At 41.0% G+C, this 23,267-nt stretch overlaps 1 protein-coding gene and 1 long non-coding RNA gene across 2 annotated transcripts in view; one reads left to right on the forward strand and one right to left on the reverse strand.

Annotated features, from left to right (window-relative positions):
* Window positions 1–23,267, reverse strand: part of LOC111957498 (phosphatidylinositol transfer protein beta isoform) — a 50,436-nt gene that overhangs the window by 20,070 nt on the left and 7,099 nt on the right. The gene's annotated exons all lie outside the window — the stretch shown is intronic.
* LOC139023596 (uncharacterized) overlaps window positions 19,006–23,267 on the forward strand; it is a 581,371-nt gene continuing 577,109 nt past the window's right edge. The window contains exon 1 of the long non-coding RNA XR_011474748.1: window positions 19,006–19,467. This is a non-coding gene — a long non-coding RNA (uncharacterized lncRNA). The remainder of the gene's footprint in view (window positions 19,468–23,267) is intronic.

Below are 23,267 nucleotides of genomic sequence, written 5' to 3' on the forward strand. Positions count from 1 at the left end.
TGATTTCACAGAAGTGTGATTGACTTGGAGTTACATTGTGTTGTTTAAGTGTTCCCTTTATTTTTTTGAGCAGTGTATATATATATAGATATCTTTTTTTAAAGAGATCGGCCGATTAATCGGTATTGGCTTTTTTTGGTCCTCCAATAAATCGGTATCGGTGTTGAAAAATCATAAAATCGGTCGACCTCTAATGTAAACCTCTGACCCACTGGGAATGTGATGAAAGAAATAAAAAGCTGAAATAAATTCACTACCATTATTCTGACTTTTCACATTCTTAAAATAAAGTGGTGATCCTACTAGGACTAAATGTCAGGAATTGTGAAAAACTGAGTTTAAATGTATTTGGCTAAGGTGTATGTAAACTTCAGACTTCAACTGTAGGTAGTGACATAGATCCTCTATGCCTAAAGAGTCCGTCATTGAAACCAGGCCCTATAGGTCACTGTGTTGCCTACGGTCGGGTTTTTAGAAACTATAAAAGACATGGATAGCAACTAAGAACATAAGGAATAAATAAAAACATTAGTTATGGACTATCAGATGACAGAGAGTGCTCATGTTGAATAAGAGCTTGACTAACAGGATGGCAGTGTCCAGCATCATACAGGGTTAACAAAGTTGGGAGACACATGGTGGCCCCTACTAGCATCCCCAGTCCCCACAACAGACCGACACAGCCCAACATAGAGCCACTCTTCACTGTTTTGATTTAATAGGATTAGGGGGAGGGGGGCGTGAAAACAGCCACAGTGGGGGGCCTACAGYACTGGATGGCCTACATGGCTGGCTGTGTGACTGTGTGTTTGTGTACAAAAGAAAGATTGTGTGAGAGACTGCATGTGTCAAGCGTTTGTCATCTAATTTGTAAGTCGCTCTGGATAAGAGCGTCTGCTAAATGACTTAAATGTAAATGTAATGTAAATGTATGGGGACTATAAAAACATCACTGCATGCATTCAGTGTTCATTGATTTAACATGGGTATTGTGCCAACCAAAAACAATGTAGTTTTTATGCATCGTCTCCTAGCCACAACAAGCAAGAAGAGTAGGCTAAACAGACAAATTGTCCAGAGAACAGAGCTCTGATCAAACAAGAGTTTTACTGTCCGTCTCCTCTGTTCTGGGCCCTGTAGAGGACAACACTTATTCCTTTCACATCAAAAGKCATTCCCTCTTACTCGCCCAAACGCATGCAGTCACACACATACTGTAGGCGCACACACACACAACTATGTTAATTAACCAACATATGGCCCTAGGTTAAATGAGACATTCAAATTGTCCTGAATTAGACAAAGGAATTTAAACAAGCACTCAGTTTTTCAACTAGTTTGATCACTGTTCATAAATGTTTGTGTAATTAATGAAACGAGCCATTCATGATGGTGCTGCAGGTCTGTTTTTATGCCATGCTTATACTGTGGATACTAAGCCTGTATCAGATCAACAAGTCAGTATCTGAAGGTCAGGGTATTTTTGTTTTATTCCATTCACTACCAGTCTTCCAGGACGTTTTCCTCTCATCACGGTAGGGAAGGGCAGTTATTACTGAATGCAGTATGTATGACTGTGCAGCGCGCTACTACTGCGGATTTAGCCCTTCAGTCAGCCTTGACAATGGTATGCTATTTTCCGCTCTTCAAATAGCAATTACAGGCGCACCTAACAGAGGAGCTAACACAGATCAATGTGAACAGTCACCAGAAAACATTTTTGTAACAGAATCAGTTCAAATCAGTTATAGTATGGCGAATATCAGACTTCTTTCACTGTTAGCCAAAAACTACTTGAGAAAAGCAGCCCGTTCGCTGTTGTCTTTTTTTATTTATGTACTGCCCTCTGCATCATTCTGATTGGTGAAGAGCAATTAAAATATATATATATTACAGTGCATTATCAAAGTGTTCAGACCCCTTGACTTTTTTGGGATTAAATATATATTTTTCCTCATCCATSTACACACAATACCGTATAATGACAAAGCGAAAACCATTTTTTTAGCAAATTTATTACAAGTAAAAAAAACTAAAATCCCTTATTTACATAGGTATGAGACTCGAAATTGAGCTCAAGTGCATCCTGTTTCCATTGATCATCCTTGAGATGTTTCTACAACTTGACTGGAGTCCACCTGTGGTAAATTCAATTGATTGGACATGATTTGGAAAAGCACACATCTGTCTACAGTTGGGCAAAAAAGTATCTAGTCAGCCACCAATTGTGCAAGTTCTCCCACTTAAAAAGATGAGAGAGGCCTGTAATTTTCATCATAGGTACACTTCAACTATGACAGACAAAATGAGAAAAAAAAATCCAGAAAATCACATTGTAGGATTTTTTATTGAATTTATTTGCAAATTATGATGGAAAATAAGTATTTGGTCAATAACAAAAAAGTTTCTCAATACTTTGTTATATACCCTTTGTTGGCAATGACAGAGGTCAAAATTTTTCTGTAAGTCTGCACAATTGGTGGCTGACTTTCACACACTGTTGCTGGTATTTTGGCCCATTCCTCCATGCAGATCTCCTCTAGCAGTGATGTTTTGGGGCTGTTGCTGGGCAACACAGACTTTCATCTCCCTCCAAAGATTTTCTATGGGGTTGAGATCTGGAGACTGGCTAGGCCACTCCAGGACCTTGAAATGTTTCTTACGAAGCCACTCCTTCGTTGCCCGGGCGGTGTGTTTGGGATCATTGTTATGCTGAAAGACCCAGCCACGTTTTATCTTCAATGCCCTTGCTGATGGAAGGAGGTTTTCACTCAAAATCTCACGATACATGGCCCCATTCATTCGGCCTTTACACGGATCAGTCGTCCTGGTCCCTTTGCAGAAAAACAGCCCCAAAGCATGATGTTTCCACCCCCATGCTTCACAGTAGGTATGGTGTTCTTTGGATGCAACTCAGCATTCTTTGTCCTCCAAACACGAGAGTTGAGTTTTTACCAAAATGTTTTATTTTGGTTTCATCTGACCATATGACATTCTCCCAATCTTCTTCTGGATCACTAAATGCTCTCTAGCAAACTTCAGACGGGCCTGACATGTACTGGCTTAAGCAGGGGGACACGTCTGGCACTGCAGGATTTGAGTCCCTGGCGGCTAGTGTGTTACGATGGTAGGCTTTGTTACTTTGGTCCCAGCTCTCTGCAGGTCATTCACTAGGTCCCCCCGTGTGGTTCTGGGATTTTTGCTCACCGTTCTTGTGATCATTTTGACCCCACGGGGTGAGATCTTGCGTGGAGCCCCAGATCGAGGGAGATTATCAGTGGTCTGTATGTCTTCCATTTCCTAATAATTGCTCCCACAGTTGATTTCTTCAAACCAAGCTGCTTACCTATTACAGATTCAGTCTTCCCAGCCTGGTGCAGGTCTACAATTTTGTTTCTGGTGTCCTTGACAGCTCTTTGGTCTTGGCCATAGTGGAGTTTGGAGTGTGACTGTTTGAGGTTGTGGACAGGTGTCTTTTATACTGATAACAAGTTCAAACAGGTGCCATTAATACAGGTAATGAGTGAGGACAGAGGAGCCTCTTAAAGAAGAAGTTACAGGTCTGTGAGAGCCAGAAATCTTGCTTGTTTGTAGGTGACCAAATACTTATTTTCCATCATAATTTGCAAATAAATTCATTAAAAATCCTACAATGTGATTTTCTGGATTTTTTTCTCTCATTTTGTCTGTCATAGTTGAAGTGTACCTATGATGAAAATTACAGGCCTCTCTCCTCTTTTTAAGTGGGAGAACTTGCACAATTGGTGGCTGACTAAATACTTTTTTGCCCCACTGTATATTAGGTCCCATACTTGACAGCGCACTCAGAGCAAAAACCAAGCCACAAGTTCAAAAGGAATTGTCCGTAGAGCTCCGAGAAATGATTGTGTCGAGGTACAGATCTGGGAAGGTTACCAAAAACGTCTTTGGCATTGAAGGTCCCCAAGAATACAGTGGCCTCCATCATTCTTAAATGGAAGATGTTGGGAACCACCAAGACTCTTCCAAACTGAGCAATCGGGGGGAAAGAGCCTTGATCAGGGAGGTGACCAAGAACCCGACGGTCACTCTGACAGAGCTCCAGAGTTCTCCTGTGGAGATGGGAGAACCTTCCAGAAGGACAACCATCTCTGCAGCACTCCACCAATCAGGCCTTATTGGTAGAGTGGCCAGACAGAAACACCCTCAGCAAAAGGCACATGACAGCCCGATGGAGTTTGCCCAAAGCCACATAAACGACTCTCGGACCATGACAAACAAGATTCTCTGGTCTGGAAATCAAGATTGAACTCTTTGGCCTGAATGCCAAGCGTCACGTCTGCAGGAAACCTGGCACCATCCCTACGGTGAAGCATGGTTGTGGCCAGCAGCATACTGTGGGATGTTTTTCAGCGGCAGGGACTGGGAGACTAGTCAGGATCGAGGGAAAGATGAACGGAGCAAAGTACAGAGATCCTTGCTGAAAACCTGGTCAAGAGCGCTCAGGCTGGGTGGGAGGTTGACCTTCCAACAGGACAACTACCCTAAGCACACAGCCAAGACAACGCAGGAGTGAGTTTGGGACAAGTCTCTGAATGTCCTTGAGTGGCCCAGCTAGAGCCCGGTCTTGAACCTGATTTTACATCTCTGGAGAGACCTGAAAATAGCTGTGCAACGAAGCTCTACCCCAACCAAACAGAGCTTGAGGGATCTGCAGAGAAGAATGGGAGAAACTCCCCAAATACAGGTGTGCCAAGCTTGTAGCGTCATACCCAAGAAGACTCGAGGCTGTAATTGCTGCCAAAGGTGCTTCAACAAAGTACTGAGTAAATACTTATGTAAATGTCTGAATACTTAAGTAAATGTGATTGTTTAAAAAAAGTGTTATACATTTGCAATGTTTTTTTTTTTTTTTTACTGTTTTTGCTTTGTCATTATGGGGTATTGTGTGGAGATTGAGGTAAATAAAACTATCGAATCCATTTTAGAATAAGCTGTAATGTAACAAAATGTGGAAGTGAAGGGGTCTGAATACTTTTCCGAATGCACTGTATGTTCTGACTCTCAGATATGCGAAATATTATTAGAATAGTGCAATAATTTAAAAATTCCCGTCCCTACTTCATAGTTAATTTTCTAATCATTTGAACGTACAGTGACTTCAGAATGTATTCACACCTTGACTTTTAACCCATTTTGTCAATGATCTACCAAAAATACTCTGTCAAAGTGAAAGAAACATGCTAATATTTGTAAAAATATAAAATATGACAAATGAAACTAATATACAGTATATTGATGAGATAATTATTCACCACTCTCCATGACAATACGGAGAGTGGTACACCGTAATGTGTAGCATTGGATTTGCTCCAAACATAACACTTTGTAGTCAGGACAAAAAGTTAATTACTTTGCCTCTTTTTTTGCAGTATTACTTTAGTACCTTGTTGCCAACAGGGTGCGTGTTTTGGAATATTATTCTGTACAGGCTTCCTTCTTTTCACTCTGTCAATTAGGTCAGTATTGTGCAATAACTAAAATGTTGATCCCTCAGTTCTATCACAGCCATTAACTGTTTTAAAGTCATCATTGGCCTCAGTGAAATCCCTGAGCGGTTTCCTTCCTCTCCGGCAAGAGAGTTAGGAAGGACGCCTGTATCTTTGTAGTGACGTTGTACTGATACACCATTCAAAGTGTAATTAATAACTTCACCATGCTCAAACGGATATTCAATGCGTTTTGTTTTTTACCCATCTACCAATAGGTGTCGTCCTTTGCGAGGCTTTGGAAAATCTCCTTTGTCTTTGTGGTTGAGTCCGTGTTTGAAATTGACTGCTCGACTGAGGGACCTAACAGATAATTGAACGTGTGGGATACAGAGATGAGGTAATCATAAAAAAAATCCATGCAATTTACTGTGACTTGTTTAGTAAATGTACTCCTGAACTTATTTAAGCTTGACATAAAAGGGGTTGAATTCTTGACGCAAGACATTTCAGCTTGTCATTTTTTATTAATTTGTAACAATAAAAAAACTATTCCACTGATATTATGCAGTATTGTGTGTAGGCCAGTGACAATAATATAAATTGAATCCATTTTAAAATGCAGGCTGTAAAACAAAATGTGGAAAAAGTAAAGGGGTGTGAATACTTGGAAGGCAGTGTAACTATAATCCATCCCTCACTGAACACACACATCATTGCCATATAAGGACAGTGTGAGAGTCAGAACGTTTTATAACAGTAACCCATACAAACAAGAGCAACAAGTAAGCTACCTCCATCCTCTTCACACAAAGGAATCAAAATATTTACTAACACTGTCAGATTCCAATAACACTACTCAAATCCAGAACCATAGAGATCGAAAATAATGCTTTTCAGCCTAATCATTGATGGAAATACATTTGACTGGTCGTGTTTATCGGTCCATTTGCATAATGTTGTGGAATTCAATTGCAGTGTGTATATTCGTTATGTTACTTATGAGCAGAAGATCTGTCAGTGCAAGAGCTGCTGCTACAGCGCGTCAATCAGCTCYTTCTTTGCTGCTGGAGTTAAACATGCGCTTTTATAAGCCCAATCAATGCACAACAACTCTAAATGCAATCACGTTATTAACAGTTGATGGCCATGATTGAAAAGAGCTACTATTTTTCTCTCTCAACTGGTAATTGAAGCACGCTTCCCATTCGCCATTCAAGTGCATAGGCAACGGAAGGCAGGCTACATCAGTTTTTGCTGTTTTTCTTGCAGACCGGAAAATGTTCCGGGGGTTCTTCCGATGGCATTGAGGAGTACACCACATCAGTCACTGGCCTCATCAATGACGTCGTCCCCACAGTGACCGTACGTATATACCCCGAAACCATTGGTTTCCAGGCAACATCCGCACTGAGCTTAAGGGTAAAGCTGCCGCGGTCAAGGAGCGGGACTCTAACCCGGACGCTTATAAGAAATCCCGCTACGCCCTCAGACAAACCATCAAACAGGCAAAGCGTCAATACAGGACTAAACTGAATCCTACCACACCGGCTCTGACGCTCGTCAGATGTGGCAGGGCTTGCATACTATTACAGACTACAAAGGGAAGCACAGCCATGAGCTGCCCAGTGAGACAAACCTACCAGACAAGCTGAATTACTTCCATGCTCGCTTCGAGGCAAGTAACACTGAAACATGCATGAGAGCACCAGCTGTTCCGGACGACTGTGTGATCACACTCTCCATAGCCAATGTGAGTAAGACCTTTAAACAGGTCAACATTCACAAGGCCGCAGGGCCAGACGGATTACCAGGACGTGTATCAGCATGTGCTGATCAACTGGCAAGTGTCTTCACTGACATTTTCAACATATCCCTGACCGGGTCTGTAAAAGCTACATGTTTCAAGCAGACCACCATAGTCCCTGTGCCCAAGAACATCAAGGTAACCTGCCTAAATGACTACCAACCTGTAGCACTCACGTCTGTAGCCATGAAGTGCTTTGAAAGGCTGGTCATGGCTCACAACACCATTATCCAAGAAACCTTAGACCCACTCCAATTTGCATACCGCCCCAACAGATGATGCAATCTATATTGCACTCAACAAAGGCCTTTCCCACCTGGACAAAAAGGAACACCTATGTGAGAATGCTTTTCATTGACTACAGCGCAACGTTCAACACCATGGTGCCCTCAAAGCTCATCACTAAGCTAAGGACACTGGGACTAAAAACCTCCCTCTGCAACTGGATCCTGGACTTCCTGACAGGCCGCCCCCAAGTGGTAAGGGTAGGTAACAACACATCTGCCACGCTGATCCTCAACACGGGGGCCCCTCAGGGGTGCGTGCTCAGTCCCCTCCTGTACTCCCTGTCAACCCATGACTGCACAGCCAGGCACGACTCCAACACCATCATTAAGTTTGCTGACGACACAACAGCGGAAGGCCTGATCACCGACAACAATGAGACAGCCAATAGGGAGGAGGTCAGAGACCTGGCCGGGTGGTGCCAGGATAACAACCTCTCCCTCAACGTGACTACACGTTTCTCATCGACGGGCTGTAGTGGAGCAGGTTGAGAGCTTCAAGTTCCTTGGAGTCCCCAACAAACTGTCATGGTCCAAACACACCAAGAAAGTCGTGAAGAGGGCACGACAACGCCTATTCTCAGGAAACTGAAAAGATTTGGCATTGGCCCTTAGATCCTCAAAATGCACCAGAGAGCATCCTGACTGGTTGCATCACCGCCTGGTATGGCAACTGCTTGGGCTCCGACCGCAAGGCACTACAGAGGGTAGTGCGTACGGCCCAGTACATCACTGGGGCAAAGATTCCTGTCATCCAGGACCTATATACCAGGCGGTGTCAGAAGGCCCTAAAAATTGCCAAAGACTCCAGCCCCCCTAGTCATAGACTGTTCTCTCTACTACCGAGAGCTTCCTAACAGCTTCTGCCAAGCTATAAGACTCCTGAACAGCTAACCAAAACAGCTACGAGGACTATTTGCATTATTTGCTATTTTTTCTTCTTTTTTTATTGTTAAAGTATTTACTAAATAAACTGAAATTGACACAGATTTTTTTATTAAAACTGCATTGTTTTTAACCATTTCACTGTAAGGTGTACTAAGGTTGTATTCRGCGCATGTGACAAATAATTTAATTTGATCAATGCATCACACACATCTTTGCAATGAGCTGGACATTGAGCTGAACATATACTTAATTGTGAAACCTGAAAGTTTTACTACATACGAGGCATGTCTTACCTTGCTTCAAAGTAGCCTAGCCAAAGTCTGACCATATCCTGAGGCAATTATTTTATAAAGACTTCCGTATGCGATTGAAACCAGTAGCCTATTTCTCTCATGTTCTACTGGTTTTCAAATTAACTTTCTTTCATTGTCCAGTAGCCAAAGGCATAATGCTAAACATATTAGCACCCATGCTAGTTGTTGCATCTTTAGATCACCCCTCTTTCTACATTTGTAACATATATTTTAATCTCTGTCAAATGAAACCACTTGCATGTGCAGTGTGCTTTTGACAACAATGTTTTCCCTCTAATTGCATTATGGAAGAAACATTTGCGCATAGCCTACTGCCTTGTGCACAATACTGCACTTATGTGACATAATTGTTTATCGACATTTTAACCTAAAACGTTCTGATCTGCTGCGTCAGCCTCATTGCTTTAATAACGTTTTTTTTTCTGTGACCTAGACCTACTGGTTATATAAATGTAGGCTCTATCGTCCCAGAGTCTGTTTGGAATAGGCTATTTCCCTCGACAAGCTGGGTAAACTTTTCTACTATGGGGGATAATAGATTGACATAGCCTAGTGATTTTGCTGTTCGCTACTAGTCTTGGATGCAACATGGCGCCGACAGTCGCCCTGTTTCTAGTTCATAGCCAACTTTGCAGTATTACATTTTTTTGTTGCATGTTATTTCTTACATTATTTGCTCAGAACTTTTTTTTGTATTGTTACCTACAGCCATAAATAACTTTTGGATATTAGATCGGCGGTCATTGACCAGAAATTTGACTTCCTTGACCTGAATCCTTAGTTTGAACTTTCCCGTGCCATTATTTTATAGTAAGAACATAATTGAACTTAGCGGAATCAAATTAAAAATATATATTTTCCCATTCAGTAGGGAGTGGGCATATGTTGAACGTAAAAGTGATCATTTGAAACAGGTCCTATACGCGATATTTAGAGTTATTTGGCAACATTAGTTGTGAATGATACAGACCTCTGAATGTCTTGTAAATCAAACATATGGGCTGCGTGATGCGACTATAGGCTTTTGATGATTTGAGAAAGTCGCAAAAAAGCTTGCGCTCTGTTCCTGGCTGCACAGCTGTTAGCTCTTCAAGTGATCATATTTTCACCCATCACACTATTCTCCATTTAGTCTTTACTAATATGTAAAATTAGTTTAGATTTAGAATGGCCCATTATGAAATGGGCAGAAACAGGGGCAGGGGAAAGAAGACATGTCATCTGTATGCACTCAAATAGCGAATGGTGGCTTCACGTTTTCCCGACGGTCAGTTCTTCAATGATGCTGGGTAGGCGGCTACTTAGGTTTTATAGCAGAGCATGTRCTTAATATGAGCAGCTGAGAAATAAATATAAAAACACTTATCACTCCAGTATCAACCACTGTTTGAGGAGCATGCTCTTGCTGCGCGACAGGTAATATTCCACCCAAACTCTGTATACCATGGCTACCCAGTGCTTAATTTGGSAAACCAAGTGAAATCTGTTCGGGAAAATCGATAGTAACATGTTTTTGCAATTAAACATATTTCACTAAACTATAAACTATGGACAGCCCCTCTGCGTGCTCGAGAAAGGAATAAAGGAGATGGAAATGCATGGTTGTACAATATTCTGTATAGCTAAAAGATCATGTGTCACYCTTATAAAAATATCAAAATAATCCCTATTACTAAACTACTCAAAWTTTGTATTACGTWTTWTTTTTKGGCTTGGGCTCATAAGMCTATGCATAAGCTCTAAAATGCGTATGGGTGTTTTTAATTAATCATCACCTTAGAATGCGCTGTCCATTTCGTTGTGTTAGGCTTTGAAACAACATCCACAAGGACCATATTTTACACTCAGTTTCAACCTGCTGTTGAACTTCTTTCTTCAAAATGAGAACAGTGAGGTCAGTTTTAAAAGCACAATACTGTTTTACTGATAAGTGTGTGTAATTTTCAATCACATTTGCATTGATATCAGTGTGGTTAGAGGGACAATAGGCCATTAGGACCTGATGAACGTTAGCAAATTGGGTACTACCAAAGTCTTTGAATGTCCTTGAGTGGCCAAGCCAGAGCCCGGACTTGAACCCCATCGAGCATCTCTGGAGAGACCTGAAAATAGCTGTGCAGCAACGCTCCCCATCCAACTCGACAGAGCTTGAGAGGATCTGCAGAGAAGAATAGGAAACTCCCCAAATACAGGTGTGCCAAGTTTGTAGCATCATACCCAAGAAGACTCGATGCTGTAATCGCTGCCAAAGGTGCTTCAAGAAAGTACTGGGTAAAGGGTCTGAATACTTATGTGATTTCAGGTTATTATTTTTTAAATATAAATTAGCAAAAATGTATAAAAAGCTGTTTCATCATTATGGGTATAGAGGTCCTGGATGGTAGAAAGCTTGTAACTGTACTCAGTCAGTGTAGCCTACCGAATCGGTAAGAGAGACGTTCATTTAGCTCCCTAATTTGCATAGGCCTAGGCTTTTTGCAGATTATCTGTAAATAAAATTATGAAAACATTCGATGAACAATCACTGCAGGAACAATAGGTAGCGGAGAGCCTCATTCGGGTCCAAATATGATAATTAGAGCCCTCATGGAAGCCAGGCATTAAAACGGAATTCAACAATAATAAAATAGGTATTGACCTTAGGGAATCAACTAAATGTATTACAAATTAATTAATTTGCCCAAGTTTATCATAAGACATCACAAATCACTTATGCATGCTGTTCTTCCTGCAACTTTCTGAATAGGCAATGAGAATGCTCCTGTGTCATTTAAAATTGTTAAGTCTTTCTACACAATACCAAAACACATTTTTCCAATCTAGGAGGTAAACTCGATAAAGTATTCAATCATTTCGCTGTGTATTTCAGATGGAACCTTTTGCGATATATCGGTATTGATGCACGGACCGGTTTGGGTTTTTACTTTACCTTCTATAACGGTATTTGAATGTTTGGTTTGATACATGTGATACGCAGTGTGTAACGTTCATTTTTATAGTTTACTTCGCTACTTGAGTCATCTCGCTCTCTCCATGCCGCTTTCCACACAAACCTAGCCCCGACTCCGGCTCCTGTCACTCAAGGAGCACACTTGTTTTTCCTCCACCACGAGACACTTGCGTTCAGTCTGCGCCCACCACCGCTAACTAGCTAGCCATTTCACATTGATTGCATATGCAGCTAGTTTGTCCTTTCTTAGCAAGTTTTCCTAAATCTGGTTAGCCGCTGATTGTTAGCCGCTAATGCTAATCTCTAGCTAGCTAGCAAATAAATTGACTGAGTAAGAGCAATTAGCTATACAGCCTAATAGGTAAACGTAAAGCAAGAATATTTTAGCTACATGAAGTAGCTAAGAGAAAACATTCAATGTAACCAAAGATTATAGGTTCCCCTAGGAAACACCTATCAACACTTTAGTTCCTACCCTGTCACAATAACTCCTCCCTGGCATTTTCATTCGTTGTCATGTCAAACACTATTAAAAGTTCCCACTATTATATTCTAACTATATAAGACATTCTATTTCCATGATTCCAACAGTTAACCCAAGTGTTTTGCTCTAAATCGCAAGTCAAATTGCAACATTTAGTAAAAATTGCTTGCCCATATCATGTAGCCCTAACTGGCAGTGTAGAAATGATCTCAAATGCAGAAATTKATGAAAATTACTTTTTKGGGGGGGGTTGAAGTTGAACAGTATAAAACAATCTGAAATGGAGAAAGACCCATTGAAATCACTTAGAATGTATGTGTTGCCACCCTAGGGTCACGCACCACTCATCTAGGAAATGTAGAACTTTTATTATTTATAAACATAAAAGTCAATTTTTTTATTTTTAAATACCATGATATATTTTTGGCCATAATCGCCCAGCCCTATCAGAGGACACCAAAATGTATTTTTTTGTTGTTGCAAAATTAGCTCTAACCCAGGGGGGGCAAACCACCCCCAGAAAGTTTTAGGTCTTGTGAGCAGAAACTTGAACATTGTGAAAAATTTGTGCAACTTCCGGTACGTATTTACAGTGGACACTGAGGCTATACCCTTACAGTTTTAGACAGTAGCTAATAGGCTATTGTGGCTATTTGTGTATAATGTAGCCCTACCAACAAAACCAATAGAGCAAATCCCATAACATTCACATGGAAATAGCTATAGATTTCTATGATATAGCCTACAGTAGCCTATATATGGTGTTCAATGCAGGCCTACATTGCATGAGACTTAAAAAGTTCACACATTATGAAGGGCTCGATATTAATTCATACTTTTTTTACTTGGTCTGTAACACCATAGGCCAAATAAGTGACTGTAAATTGCATTGTGCGATGCAAGAAACCACTTTACAAAATACAATTAATTATTACTACCATACAGATAATTAGACAAAGTAGGCTTTGTAGGATTTCTGTAAATTCATGTGGCTCTGTGCAAATTCACAGGGTGTTTTGGAGGCAAAGCCAAATGTAAACTGAGGTTTTTGGATATAAATATGAACTTGATCGAACAAAACATACATGTATTGTGTAACATGTTGTCCCGGGAGTGTCATCTGATGAAGAATATCAGAGGTTAGTGATTCATTTTATCTATATTTCTGCTTTTTGTGACTCCTCTCTTTGGTTGGAAAATCGCTGTATGCTTTCTGTGACTAGTTGCNTTTTGGCCATAATCGCCCAGCCCTATCAGAGGACACCAAAATGTATTTTTTTGTTGTTGCAAAATTAGCTCTAACCCAGGGGGGGCAAACCACCCCCAGAAAGTTTTAGGTCTTGTGAGCAGAAACTTGAACATTGTGAAAAATTTGTGCAACTTCCGGTACGTATTTACAGTGGACACTGAGGCTATACCCTTACAGTTTTAGACAGTAGCTAATAGGCTATTGTGGCTATTTGTGTATAATGTAGCCCTACCAACAAAACCAATAGAGCAAATCCCATAACATTCACATGGAAATAGCTATAGATTTCTATGATATAGCCTACAGTAGCCTATATATGGTGTTCAATGCAGGCCTACATTGCATGAGACTTAAAAAGTTCACACATTATGAAGGGCTCGATATTAATTCATACTTTTTTTACTTGGTCTGTAACACCATAGGCCAAATAAGTGACTGTAAATTGCATTGTGCGATGCAAGAAACCACTTTACAAAATACAATTAATTATTACTACCATACAGATAATTAGACAAAGTAGGCTTTGTAGGATTTCTGTAAATTCATGTGGCTCTGTGCAAATTCACAGGGTGTTTTGGAGGCAAAGCCAAATGTAAACTGAGGTTTTTGGATATAAATATGAACTTGATCGAACAAAACATACATGTATTGTGTAACATGTTGTCCCGGGAGTGTCATCTGATGAAGAATATCAGAGGTTAGTGATTCATTTTATCTATATTTCTGCTTTTTGTGACTCCTCTCTTTGGTTGGAAAATCGCTGTATGCTTTCTGTGACTAGTTGCTGACCTAACATAATGATATATTCTGCTTTCCCTGAAAACCTTTTTTGAAATCGGACACTGTGGTTGGATTAACGAGAATGTTATCTTTAAAATGGTGTCTAATACTTGTATGTTTGAGAAATTTGAATTATGAGATTTATGTCGATTGAACTTGGCGCCCTGCAATTTCATTGGCTGTTGGCGAGGACAGGTTAACTGCCTTGTTCAGGGGCAGCAAGACAGATTTTTACATTGTCAGCTCGGGATTCGATCTAGCAACCTTTCGGTTACTGACCCAACGCCCTAACCACTAGGCTACCTGCCGACCCAAATTTGGCTTGGCCCTAAGGCCCTCAAACTTCTACAGATGCACCGTTGAGAGCATCCTGTTGGGCTGTATGGTACAGCAATTGCACCATCCGCAACCGCAGGGCCCTCCAGGGGATGGTGCAGACGGCCCAACACATCACCGGAGGTACACTGCCTGCCCTCCAGGACATCTACATCAACCAGTGTTACAGGAAGGCCAAGAAGACCATCAAGGCCTTCAGCCACCGGAGCCACGGCCTGTCCACTCCGCTACCATCTAGAAGGCGGTACAAATGCATCAATGCTGGGACCAAGGAACTGCGTAACAGCTTCTAACTCCAGGCCATCAAACTGTTACAGTCACCACTACCCTTAGTCACTGTTTTAGTCAGCTACCACCCAGTACTCTACCCTGCACCTTAGAAACTGATGCCCTATGTACATAGTTGTTGAATACTGGGTCACTTTAATAATGTTTACATACTGCATTCTAGTCATGGCTCATCCTATATAGCCCAACTACTGTTTTTTCATCAATCTACACACAACCCATAACGACAAAGCAAAAACTGATTTTTAGAAATGTTAGCAAAATTATTWAAAAAATTAAATATCAAATATCAAATTTACAGAAATATTCAGACCCTTTACTCAGTACTTTGTTGAAGCACCTTTGGCAGCGATTACAGCCTTGAGTCTTCTTGGGTTTGACGCTATAAGCTTGGCACACCTGTATTTGGGGAGTTTCTCCCATTCTTCTCGGCAGATCCTCTCAATCTCTGTCAAGTTGGATGGGGAGCGTTGCTGCACAGCWATTTTCAGGTCTCTCCAGCGCTGTAAGATTGGGTTCAAGATCGTGCTCTGGCTGGGCCACTCAAGGACATTCAGAGACTTGTCCCGACGCCACTCCTGCGTTGTCTTGGCTGTGTGCTTAGGGTCGTTGTCCTGTTGGAAGGTGAACCTTCACCCCAGTCTGAGGTCCTGAGCGCTCTGGAGCAGGTTTTCATCAAGGATCTCGCTGTACTTTGCTCTGTTCATCTATCCCTCGATCCTGACTAGTCTCCCAGTCCCTGCAGCTGAAAAACATCCCCACAGCATGATGCTGCCAGCACCATGCTTCACAGTATGGCTTGGTTTTTGCTCTGACATGCACTGTCAACTGTAAGACCTTAGATATAGACAGGTGTGTGTGTGCGCAAAAAATATCTTAAAACCTGTTTTTGCTTTGTCATTATAGGGTATTGTGTGTAGATTGAGGAACATTTTTATTTAATAACTTTTAGAAAAAGGCTGTAACAAAATGTGGAAAAAGGGGTCTGAATACTTTGAATGCAATGTAAATATTTTTACATTTTACATTCTTTTTCCGATATGTCTTCATGGTTGACTAAAAGCAAATGTTGACAGTTATTCTAACATCTTCAATGTGCGCATCGGAATTCGGTAAGGAGGACACATGTGGTTGAATCCTCAAGTTGCATGTTCTATTAAGATGAATTACCYATAATCTAAATTGTGATGTGATGTACTCACCTCCTCCACAGTACAGGGTAAGACCACACGGCTGAGAGAGGGAAGAGCAGAAAGAGAGATGAGACACGGTTCTATGGCGAACACTGACTGACACTGGCCATCACAATCACATCTAGGCCTGAGTCAACAAATGAGTGGGATATACTTAGTTCCAACAGGCATACAAGCCACATGTGTTCTCTACTAGCCTCGTGGAATTCGGAATTGGTTGCTGTTTTGATAAACAGATTTGACTAGAGGAATACTTTTTTTTTTTTTAAGTGAGACATGATACCCTTGCTTTCTTTTTGGCCATAGCAGCTATAATAATTTTCATTATGCAAGGCCATTGCCTCATGACTTTGTGACTGAAGTAGCCCCCGTCAGCCTGTTTGATGGTGGCAGCAGTGGGCTCAGCTTCCATGGGGCATATGAGCGGTTTCCTCAGTGCACAGGAATAGGAAATCACTCCAGGTCACTTCCTGCGTCACATGACATCATGACATGATGAAGGCAGCTCCAGCTATAACCTACTGCCTGACAGTCAGGACACTGCCAAGTTCAGTAAAATGGAAACCAGAGACTTTCCAACAGCCACTGAGGGTGTTGTGTGCAGCGTTGCCCCACCCAATGACCACTAAAACCAGAGGAATATCATAGAGAAAGGAATGCAGAAACAGTTATCCGTAAGAATATATGATATACTCTCTCTCGTATATAAAAAAGGGTGGTAAGCCTATTCCATCCATATGTAGCTCTACTATCAGGAAGCTCTTTGTTTTCTGTTGATCCATGGTTAACCTTAAACATAAAAGAACCAATGAGTTACAATCATTTACCAAACAGTGCTGTAGTACACACTGTAAAATGATACCATTGACCATAGCCTTGAAAGCAGTAACAATTCAAGAATAGCATTTAGGGATGCACGATATATCGGTTAGCATATCAGAATCGGCCGATATTAGCTAAAAATGTCGGCATCGGCCCGATGTCTAGTTTAATGCTGATGTACAAAACCGATGTCAACGCTGACGTGCATACCTATATAACGTAGGTAGATGACGTAATGACGCCACGAAAAATACAGCGCTACACGTGCAATACAGCATTCCTAAGCTAGCCCACAATGTCTGCTGTGTGGATTTATTTTGAAGTTTCAAAGGAAGATAACAAAAAGGCCATATGCAATGTTTGTGCTGCTATTATTTCCCGAGGGGAGAAAGTGAAATCTTTCAATACCACAAACCTAATTACTAATTTGAAAGTGCATCACCCCCAGAAGTTCAGCGACTACTTACAACAAAAGCAGAAAAAAAACTAAGCGCACACTTCCAACAACTAAGTTCAAGTCGAGCAGCCATTTGAAAGATTAAGAACATTTCAGCGAGACAACTCAAAGGCGAAATCCATTAACGCCAAGATAATGGAATTCATTGCCCTTGACAATCAACCGTTCTCTGTCGTGGTTGATGTTGGCTTTCGCCGACTGGTCGAGCACCTCGAGTCTCGGTACACACTACCAAGTAGTCGCGATATTTCAGATGTTGCCCGACCGGAGTAACACAGTATTGTTGAAAGGCACATCCATGAGCTACCTGCTATGGGCRTCACTGCTAATAGCTTCACAACTAACATTTGGACCAGCGATGTCAGCCCAATGAGCATGCGGAGTCTGACAGCAAAGTGGGTCGACAAGGGTTTCGTACTGAAGAAAGCCATATTGCATGCTCAAGAATAGGGTTGCCAAGGGCCGGAAAATTTCCGCAAATTTTCCATGGGAAGTTAAGCCCGGGAATTTGGGGAATTTGGCTTAAATTCATCAAAAAAGTTAGTTTATAACAGTGAACCTTTTTTGTGGGATACACTTAAGGCAATTCTAGGTCTTGTGGCATATTTTGGTTGAACTATCCCCAATTCAATGGAATTSTAACCCCATGTACAGCTGATTCTCAAGATCTTGCACACTAAATGAGATGCTCTTGAGCCCACACTACTACACTGTCTGAGCCAAGGACTCCATGTCTTCTGGTAAGTTTTGATTMCAATACTGGGTGGGGTGAATATATTTTATGACATACATGATTTTTTGTTAACTAGTAAATAGTAGCTTACAGCAAAGTGTGTTTAAATCCTTTATAACTTGTTAACAATTTCTGCTAGTTAGTTTTTTCTACCATGTGGGTTTTAGCTTGCTTGAGCCTGCTAACTGAGGAATGTTAATTCACCCGTTTCCATACATGTTTCATAAAATAAAAAAATATCTTATCCAAGGAGTTGTTTAATTTAACTGCTTAACTATTTACCTGCACATGGAATTGTATTTGTTATTTTTTACTAATCTTTAAAGGAAAATGCCACTATCTGATGTGTGGAGATATTTCACTGCAGCTAATGTAGAAGGAAAAGCTGTGTACATGTGCAAATATTGTGCCAAATCATATGTGAAGAAAGCAACAAAGATGCAGAATCATCTGGCCAAGTGCATCAAGTTCCCTCAGTTCTCACAACAAGCGACCTCTGACAAAAGTCCCTCTACTTCTATTCGAGGTGAAAATGATGAATCAGACACCTTATCGATAGCAACAGCTCATGGTCCTCCTAGAATCAGAAGTTTATTTTGACTCAATGGAGGAACGTAGTCAGAAATGCTGATGAATGTCTTGCTCGAGCTGTGTATGCAACTGGTTCACCTCTGATGCTCACAGGCAATGTGTATTGGAAGAGATTTCTGAATGTTCTTCGCCCAGCATACACCCCTCCAACCAGACATGCGTTATCTACTCATTTGCTGGATGCAGAGTTCAACAGAGTTCAAGTAAAGGTCAAGCAAATCATGTAAAAAGCAGACTGTATTCCAATCATCGCTGATGGGTGGTCGAATGTTCGTGGGCAAGGAATAATTAACTACATCATCTCCACCACTCAACAAGTATTTTACAAGAGCACAGACAAGGGACAACAGACACACCGGTCTCTACATTGCAGATGAGCTGAAGGCAGTCAATGACCTTGGACAACAGAAGGTATTTGCACTGGTGACAGACAATGCTGCGAACATGAAGGCTGCTTGGTCTAAAGTGGAGGAGTCCTACCCTCACATCACACCCATTGGCTGGGCTGCTCATGCATTGAATCTGCTCCTCAAGGACATTATGGCACTGAAAACAATGGATACACTCTACAAGAGAGCCAAGGAAATGGTTAGGTATGTGAAGGGTCATCAAGTTATAGCAGCAATCTACCTCACCAAGCAAAGTGAGAAGAATAAGAGCACCACATTGAAGCTGCCCAGCAACACCCGTTGGGGTGGTGTTGTCATCATGTTTGACAGTCTCCTGGAGGGGAAGGAGTCTCTCCAAGAAATGGCCATATCAGTCTGCCGATATGGACAGCCCCATCAAGAGGATCCTCCTGGATGATGTGTTTTGGGAGAGAGTGGCAAGCAGCCTGAAACCTATAGCAGTAGCCATTGCACGGATTGAGGGAGACAATGCCATCCTGTCTGAAGAGAAGAAATCCGTACTGCTCTGCCCACTTCACTGTTGCAACAAGCAGAGGAAACTGAAGTTCTGAAATAAATCAAAAAGCGTGAAGACTTCTGCCTGAAGCGTGAAGACTTCTGCCACAGTGTACATGTTGGACCCAAGTATGCTGGCAAGAGCATCCTGTCTGGTGCAGAGATCAACACCTCGCCACCTTGGCCTGGATGAGGGCAGTCTGGTGAAGTACACTTCCAAGCAAGGGCTTTGGGATGAAGATGCAATATGGCAGTCGTGCCAACATATTATCAGCCACCTGGTGGAAGAGACTTTGTGGATCTGAGCCTCTTTCCCCTGTTGCCTCCATCATCCTCCAAATCCCACCAACATCACCCATCTCAGAGCGCAACTGGTCCTTGTTTGGGAACAGACAAACCAAAACACTCAACAGGCTGACCAATAAAAGGGTTGAAAAATTATTGGCCATCCAGGCAGATTTGAGCCTGACAACGAGCCATCCGCAACAAGGTTGGAAAGTAACAGTGAAGATGAGGCCTCAGAGAGTCTGATGTTGAAGAGGTGGACATTGAGGAGGTCCAGAGAGAAGACATGGAAGCCTGAGAGGAAGACAACCAAAGCCTTAGTGTCTAGACTATCATTTTACAGATGTATGTTGAAAACATTTTTGGGACATGCGATGGATCATTTAAATATTCCCTTTATTTTGTTGTTCAGTGAAATCATCCCATGTGTAGAGTCAACTCATTTAGGTAATTAAAGTTCAATTTGTAACTAAAGTGTTTTTTTTWATATTGGAAGGATTTAATTATGGTCTACTTATGATAAAAGGTAAAAGGTTTAGGTTTCTGTCTCCATATGATATGGTAAATATATCCAATGCAAACATCTACATTTAAATGTTATTAATATTAATTTGTATATATATATATATATATATATATATATATATATATATATATATATATATATAATATAATATATATAATTATAATATATATATATATATATATATATATATATATCGTTAATTTCCACACGGAAAGTTTCCACATCTGAATATTCCCCAAAATGTACAACCCTACTCAAGAATGTGCTGGTTCTCATACCGCTGCTGTCATTTCAATGGCATTGAGAAAACATGAACACACTCCTAGCTCCATTCGAACAACTGACTCGAGAAAAAAGCTCATCAACTGCATCTGTAGCAGACGTGATACCCTCTGTCACGGCATTGAAACACCTGCTCAACAAAACTGCCGACACAGACCGTGGGGTTAAACTTACAAAAGTACTCGAGGCTGTGAACAAGCAATTCGGTGGCATTCTCTCTGAGCCTCTATACTGTGTCACCACCATGCTTGATGCTAGGTACAAGGACCACTACTTCGATGCAGACAAGAAACAGGGTTTACGTGAAATGTTAGACACAGCTGGACAAGATGGAAACGGACACAGTGCGCACCGAGGAAGAGGCGCCACGGACCGACAGAGCTGAAACTTCACTGACATGTATGATGATATCCTAGTTGAGAATGTGATGGCTGAATAACGAAACCGCAAGTAAGTGAAGGAATTACGTTTTGATTATGTTTTACTGGTAATCAGGACATACGTAAATGCCAACAAAAYAACTTTTTGGTCAGTGTGTGTGTTTGAACTATTTAACTGGATTAGAATGCTTAAAAAGGCTGCAAAAAAAATGTATATCGGCATCGCGTTTTTTGGCAAGGAAAATATTGGATATCGGTATCGGACAGAAATGTCATATCGGTGCATCCCTAATAGCATTACAACCAGTGACCATCTTACAGAGGTCGGTTATCCATATACCCAGGCAATAAGGGTACTTTTCAGTTCGGAAGATGACTGTTGTAATGTGGTCACATCCTAAAACCTGTAAAGCTGGCAGATCTTAGATGTGTGTGAGATCTAAGCAACATGCTAGCCTGAGACTATGCTCTGTCACACACTAAGCCATGTTGAGAATGGATAGAGACGTAAAATGCATTTACTAGAAGTGTGCTATCGTAACGGATATGGAGAATTTTCCGAATACGATTATGACAAGTATTTTTTGCAATTATCATTGATCAGGAAAAAAGTATTTTTCAGCCGCCAGCACGCATCTCTTTCACTCAAACAGTATGAAGTGCTGTGTGCTCTAAATAACTATTGGCTAGTGCTTCTGTATGTAAAGAAACGGGCGGGGTAAAGGTTGAGCCTGCTGCAATAATTGGATTAGAACATTATTCCATTGCTGATGACGTCTGTCGTTATCCAAGCCCATGCTTGCTTGATATTATTATTTATTCTCACCCAGGCATGTTGAACGAGCGACAGATCATTCGAAAATAAAATGACAAATGTAGAYTTATTTTTTGATTGTACAAATGTGGCATAAGTGTCAGGAGAGTAAAGTTTTGCTAAAGTGAAACAATATATGGGACAAGCAAGTTAACCATACCTTCACCTAAATCTGTGTCTGGAATAAATGCAGGCAGTGTATTAAGCTATTTATTAGCCTATGTCGTTGATAACTGAATAGGACTAAGTAAGTAAATCATGTACATGTTCATTTGTTGATCGTTTAACAATGTGTGTGAATGAGTGAAGGAACATCAGATGTGCTCTGAGATGCATTCAGGAATGGGCACTTGAGGTATACGCTTTACCGGCATTTAAAGAGCACTTCTGGGTTTTCAGATCGCGAGTAAAGAAGGAAAGAGGAGAGACCTTGCCTATCCTCTACAGTGACTGACAGACAGGGGCCGTGAAGGCCAGCAGGGGTGTCAAAGTCAAATGGACGGAGGGCAAATAAAAATTTAGCTACAAGCCGAGGGCCGGACTGTTCGAATGTTCATTGAAAAAATTTTAAATGACGCATATAGTCTAGTGAACCTAATTGAACCTACTGAAAACCTAACAAATATATTCCAATATGATCAGATAAATAAAGCAATATTTCTTATGGCTCTGTCAGTAATCTTTAATTTTCAACAGACACAAAAGACAAATTTCCTTTATATAAAAATCCCCATAACATGAACATTAAATGAAAGAAACCGGTATTCAAGGCACCATCAGTAGCCTATATTTTCTATTTTAGCAAAAGTGGGTAAATTTACTTCAAAGAAAAAACAATAATAGCAATTTTCTATTCATCCACTCAACTGAAATATTTTTAAATATAATTGGTTTGAAATACAATAAAATAAAGTGCAAAAATCTATTAATCAAAAACAACACTTTGTTTAAGGAGAAGTAACATGCAGTGAAAACAAATATTAAACTTTAACTTTTAAACTTGAACTGAGTAAAAACTCTAAATATGTGATTGCACAGTAATGTTCACTTGTTTGAGGTTGAGGGTGATACTTGGTGGTGTCCCATCTTTTCACAAGTTCATCAATGTTCGGGGTAAGGCTCTGAGCTGAGAAATCCTCAGAATTGAGTGGAGGTGTTCAGCAGTAAGTCGACTTCTGTGTGATGTTTTGTTCAGGTTCATCAAAGAAAACAGTTGTTCACACAGGTATGTGCTGCCAAACATAGACAACGTTTGAGCAGCCTGGATGCGCAGCTGGGGCATTGTGTCGGGGAGGAAACGGGCGAACTCCGCAGCACCCACTGCCGCATATTTTGCCCTCAGTGCATCATTGCATTGGAGGTCAATCAACTCCATTTGGAGGTTTGGTGGTGAGCTTTCCACGTCAACAGCAAATGGGTTACCGAGCAGTT

This window comes from Salvelinus sp. IW2-2015, linkage group LG33 (genome assembly GCF_002910315.2).
Source record: "Salvelinus sp. IW2-2015 linkage group LG33, ASM291031v2, whole genome shotgun sequence".
Lineage (NCBI taxonomy): Eukaryota > Metazoa > Chordata > Actinopteri > Salmoniformes > Salmonidae > Salvelinus > Salvelinus sp. IW2-2015.